Raw genomic sequence first — 6,000 nt, 5'->3', positions numbered from 1 at the left:
CTCAAAGTATGCGATGAATGAGACGGCGGCCTTTCGAACCGCGGCTTCGGCGCGCGGAGGAGCCCGCTGTTGAGCATCGTCGTCGGCGGCGACGCTGTTTTCCCTCTTCGCGGCGCACAGACAGAAGGCGGTGCAGCAGGCGCGCCCGTCCCATTGGCTGGCGCGGGGCTCCCGGGCGAAAGAACAGCTCGCGCTCCGGGAGGAGGGGGAGGAGAGAGGCCGACGCGGGACGAGCCGGGCTGGGTCCGCACCGCGGGAGCTGAACGCAGCCGCTCGACTCCGCCGCCGAGGAACCACGACGCCAACTGCCGCGCCGGCAGCAGCAGCAGGACCGCCGGCGAGGCCGCACAGCCGGTGAATCGCCACGCCGGGACCGAGCCGTCGACGCAGCCGCCTCCCGTGGGACGCCCGACCCGGGGCTAGGCCTAACCCGGGGCCCCGGCACCACGAGCTGTGAGTCCCGTGCGCGAATGTTTGCGCTCGTGTCGTCTGCTACGAAGGGCCCCGGCCTCGGCGCACCTACCTGCGAGTGTGCGCGCCGCCGCTCCACCTGCGAATCGACAGCGGGAGACGCGTCGCCGGATTACGCTGTGCCGTCCTGGACCGGAGTTTGTCGCGCTGGGAACGCATTTTTTCGGCCTATTACCCCTTTCGGAGATACGATGACGCATTCCTTCCTTCGTTACGTTCCTTCTTCTTGTTCCTTTTTTTTTTTTTGTCAGATCCCTCGCGTTCTTTTTCCTGTCCCGAGCGTGTTCGAAGCAGAGGTCAGTCGTTCTTTTATTAATCGGCGCTGGTGCCGGAGCGATGAAAACGAGCCACCTTTGCAAAAAGAAAAGAAAAAGGATTATAATCTGCACGTAACGACACATATTCTCTTGGCCCTTCTTTCCGGCAGTTAAACTATATTCGGGCATTGCTTGGTTTGTATAATCCAGCGGGGCTTATGAGGAATTTTAAATCCGCGTGTACTAATTTATTTCGTTCTGGCTGGATCTTCGGGATTATCCACGTTCGGGACATTCAAAGACGCAGTTGCCGTAAATGGATTGCGCTGTTTCTCGCTGAAGCGTATAGTGAGAGAATGGAATTTTTAAACTGATATAGCTAAGACGCCACTTTACGGAGTTCGAATACTTATCGCGGGATTTGGGCGCAGAATTCTAGCGTTACTACAGGCACCGACGGTTTTGTATTATAGAACGGAGATCGTACAAAATGTAGGCCGTGTATTTGAGCGCCCTGAAAGGGCCACTCGACATATGCGGCCCGTGGTAGCACCTGAAAGCCAGCGGCGAATGCAGACAGCAGGCGTGCGGAGACCCTAACGTCCGACTTCGTACTTCCGATCGGTCAATGTTCTCCGTGATGCTCGGGAACTCGGCTGTTACGGACCCTCGAGGTTCGATCCAACCTCTCCATCCACGGAACGATCGCTTTGCGCGCGCGAGGCAGCCGCTTTTTGCGGCCACGGAGGCTGTCTATTGTGACGCTGACGTCACAGGCTCGCCGCTCTGCGCTACCACGTTACGGGAAATTCCATCATAGCGCGGGCGTCTCTGATCGGGAACGCGGTTTGAATCTCGTCGCGCTGGCGCACCTGCCTTGTGGTACTGAATATCGGCGAGCAGGTTGATCTAAAGCAGGGACGTCTGCGGTAATGGGACCGTTTATGGGAGAATGGTACTAATAGATGTCACAAACCGCAGCCCGTACTGTTAGCCTTGTTCTTGTGTGGTACAAGGTAATTTATAACCTCTGACGAATAAGCTTGTTGTTATGGTCGCACACGTTTGATTACGGCGGCCATACGCTGCACGACGTGTTACGTTTTGTGCTGCTTGGGCGCGGCATCAGTTCCTTGTGTTATACAGAATATGCGAGCTGAAGTGTTCGCTCAACCTGTTTTAATGAGAAAGCATGAAATGGGCCGCTGAAAGAAAGCGCCGGTGTTGCCGTTCGCGTCTGCGTCGGAAGCCATGAAACGGCTTCTAACCCGCGTTTCTGGGAAGCGTCCCATAGCGCAAGGCGCTCCGTAGCGCGAGCTTTCAACTCGGCGGTGACGAGAGGGGGCCGCCCGGGTCAGTACACCCCACTTGAAGGGACGGAGCGGGAGAACGCTGTCAAGCGAGTGACCAGGCAGGCAGCCAAATCCAACAGGTCATCAGCTCTCCCAATGCACGGTGACAGAGCCCAGCAGCGGCGCAACGCGTGGGAGAGAGACCGAAGCCATTCGAAAGCGTTGACGCGGAAGCGGATCGCGAAACGCAAGGCATCCCAAGTGTCAAGAGTGCGAAGCTTTTCGACAATACGAGGCGGAAGCAAAGCGTCTCAAACGGACATTATTGCTTTCGTATTCAGAACCTTTAAGGTGTGCTTGGGTGCGATCAGTGCGATCAGAGTTTTATTTTACTTTGAAAGCTGTCTTAATGCAGTCCTTACAAAACTTGAGGAGCAGGACTGCCAGACGGCAACTTTGTTCAGCTTTAAACCTCTCCTGAAGCAGGCATCTTTCGTCCCGCCGGGTAAGGTATGTCGCCGCTGGTTGAGGGATTCAAGTTCAGCTGCAAAAAAAGCGCCGGTCACATCGTAGTGAAATCAATAATGCGAGTGTGAGCCTACTTAGTCGCAACAGGATGAGGCATCCATGGGTTCGCTGAGGCAAAGAGCCGGACACGACTGAACGCATGGTGCCGTAATGGAATGCCACAGTGTCCATCCATCCCGAAATTCGGGAACCAAGCACTGGGATTTACATAAGATGCATACGCAGTGTATATTAGCGAGAGGCGACTACAGGTCTGGTGGAAAAAGTAGCCGGGAAGAGGCGTTAATAGCGACGACTCAACTGTAGTTAGGGTCGAATGAAAACGAAAGATGAACATTCATTGTGAAGAAGAAGGAATGGCGACATATAGAGAACGTAGGTAACGAGGATGGCATCTAACGTGCTCCCTGTTCAATGGAGAAGCCTTTAGACAATATTAGAATTATGAAATACATGCTACAACATCTTATGGGACGACGTTTATATGCCAGCCCCTGAGAACAGCAAAACCAGTAAAACAAATTGAAAATCCCACAGTGGCCATATAACATGTTTACATCCTGGCTAATAACGGAGGGTCATGATTGACAATCCAGCGCGCGAAAACACGGCACAAAAAAGAACGAGAAAAGAACTGATTTATTTCGAAGAAAACATTGGTCATATATACAGATCAGTCTCCCACGTGGCGGTAACTTATTGCACCCGATAACCACAAACAAAAAAACGCAATCATTAATGGGTTTGCACATGTGTAGTCTTTGGTTTACTTGGTCATGCAAAGGCGTCACTCAGATACGCGTATTCCCGGTCATGCAGCACTATTGAGGGCATACTTATACGGAGGGTCCACGCTGAGGGCACTGGAACACCAACTATTATGAGTCCAGATGAGGGGGTCTTATTCGGCGATCAGCGCAGTGCCCTCCGTTCGGGCGCTGTTCAGCCGCTTCAGGACCTGCGGTGAAAATGTATAATTAATCAAGTAACCCAAAACTTTTAGTCTGAAAAATGATTGACATTTTATTGGACAGTCGTAGAAAAACGTATACATTGCCGGGCGGTCCAAAATGGGAGGGCAACTGTTCGGCTCCTCCAGCACGTAGGGTGTGACTGTGACGCAGTGCAATCAACGTCCGGCTTCAGCAAGATCTGTGAAACCTTCATCTTTAGGGAAATTAAGGGACAGAGTGGCTAAATGAGCTAGAAGAGACATTTTATTTCATTAACTTATACGAATAATACAATGTGGTGAGGGACACAAACAATGACTGTTTTCAGCATGTTTAGTTTGAAGGAATTGATCATGACTCAACAGTCTGCACGTAGCTATTGCTTCGATCTTGGCTTGTCTTTTGATATTGATAGTAATTTTTGGGGCGTTCGTGCAACCGTTTTCAGTGCGATTGGCACTTCGTGGTGTGTGCTTGTGTGTGAACGTATTCCGAGATGATTTGAGGAAACTGCTGGTGAGCAGATGTCAAGGTGTCACTGTTAAAGTCTCCCGCAGTACTTAAATGCCTTAAGCGAAACACTTCCGTTCTTTCTCCCCCTGCATACCGCACTCACAATGCAAGAATATCATCATTTGAAATTTAGCCTTCTGTGCGTTTAGCTCGCCTCTGTTCACATTCACCTTCTTGGCCATCCCCTTAAGGAAGAGAGGGAGAAAAAAAATTAAAGCCTTCATACTCAATCTGAAAGCTGTCGGAAGGGCAGAGTAGTGATTCGCCATAATGGGCTGCAGCACCGTTATCCGCTCACTGCTGCCACCCAATGCATTTCAAATTTCGCGCCTTTGCAGTGCTCGCGCTCCCCCTGCCTGAAACTGCGCCAGCGGGAGTTCTGCTCTTTTTGCGCTTGCTTTAATTTCGTATGCTGGAGCTGTTTTGCGACATTTCGAACACGGCATTTTTTTCTTGCGCGGCTGGAGCTGTTTTGCGTCATTTCGAACGCGCGATTTTTTTCTTGTGCGGCTGGAGCCTTTCTGTGGCATTTTAAACGGGCCACTTTTTTCTTGCGTGGCCGCTTTTTTCGCTTACCATCGTAAAAACAAGCCCAACGAGCATTCCTAACTAAATGAAAGCGGGGGCTGCCGGCTATATACGCAGATTTTGAAACGTACCTGCAGTTTTCGTTGCGCTAAAGAACAGGGAGATGTATGACAAGCGCCAGCGGTTCACGAGGTTCGAATGGTTATGACTATTTAAACCGCGTAGTTTTCGACACCCCTGACATCATCAGGCTCTACTTGGGTCCGTTATCTCGTTGCGCCGCTGGATTCCGGCAGTCTCATCGACCGCTAGCGAGCTACGACGACAAGGCGAGCCCGTAAGGTGCTCTGCACTTAAACATGTACTTCTGAAGAGTCTGGGTTGAGGAGGCGCGGTGACCGTCAGCCGCAGTTTGCTGGTGAACTCGGCCGCTCGTTCCGTCAGGTCCTTCTGAATCTGCAGGCCTGAGCTATCCGGCGCCTCCTCCCAAGAGCGTGCCATCGAAGCGCTCCGACCAGAATGATCCCGGGAGCGTGCCACGTGGCCTCGCCCTCGAGGCACGTGGGCACGCGCTCTTCTCTGTCTTCTGCCCACAGGCGGTGAAGACATGCAGGAAATCACGGTGGAATCCCCGGCAGAGCTTCCTTGAAACTTGAACAGACTAATACAATTACGTAGCGCCCATCGTGGCACCGCGCCTGCAAATGTCAGAAAGCACTGCAGGCTCTGCTGGGGCTTTGAGGTAGCAAGGCGCACAAAATTGGCGGCTTGATTTTTTGGTTGGCCGAGGTTTCATTTTTGTTACCCCCGCCCACAACAATGGCGTGTAAGCTGTTGAGAGGAGAGTCCATGCGACCTTTCCAAAGCATCTTGATTCATCTAGTATAGTTGGTATGGTATGTATAGGTTGTCGGTTGGGGGAGAGGAATAGTGTTAAGGTTCTGATACTAAAATTGGCACCTTAATTGATTAACTAGACGAGTTTATTGGATTAGTGGTTCTAGTCCAGTAGGAGTGCTGCGCGGCAAATTGTTAGTGCAGGGAATAAGCACGTAGAACTTCCTATACACCGCTAAACACTTCAGGTTTGCTGTACGAGCGATCGCTTTGTGTTCATACAGCCACATTTGTTAATTCAGCTACGTTCGTTTGCAACGTGCTCCCGCGGAGTCTCGGTTCTAGCGCACGGTGTTGTCCTTGGATGCCAGTTGGACGCAACCGTGGTCACGGAGCGGCTCTCCAAGGAAAACAAAATGTTGAAGTCGTTTAACTATGGCAATTGAATGAATGATATTAGGTAACGCTCGACCGGGGTGAGCGCCGCTTGGTGGTTCTTAGTAATCTTCCTTCTGTTAACGGTCTTCTTTATTTTTTTTTTATTTCTTACCCTCCCTAGCCTCGTTTAACAGCGGTCGATGTGCTTGGCCCGTCGACTGACTGAAGCTATTGCGATTCGAT

The 6,000-nt window shown here is 51.6% G+C and overlaps 1 protein-coding gene across 2 annotated transcripts in view; it reads left to right on the top strand.

The window, feature by feature from the left end:
- The first annotated feature begins 312 nt into the window (after positions 1–312).
- Positions 313–6,000, top strand: part of LOC144159680 (nucleolar protein 4-like) — a 133,897-nt gene continuing 128,209 nt past the window's right edge. For both annotated transcript variants that reach the window (XM_077691322.1, XM_077691321.1), the window contains exon 1: positions 313–453. The gene's annotated coding sequence lies outside the window, so the exon portion shown is untranslated. The remainder of the gene's footprint in view (positions 454–6,000) is intronic.

This window comes from Haemaphysalis longicornis, unplaced genomic scaffold (genome assembly GCF_048455015.1).
Source record: "Haemaphysalis longicornis isolate Haplotype H1 unplaced genomic scaffold, Haemaphysalis longicornis Haplotype H1 scaffold_10, whole genome shotgun sequence".
Taxonomy (NCBI): Eukaryota; Metazoa; Arthropoda; class Arachnida; order Ixodida; family Ixodidae; genus Haemaphysalis; species Haemaphysalis longicornis.
This window is presented reverse-complemented; position numbering and strand designations above follow the sequence as displayed.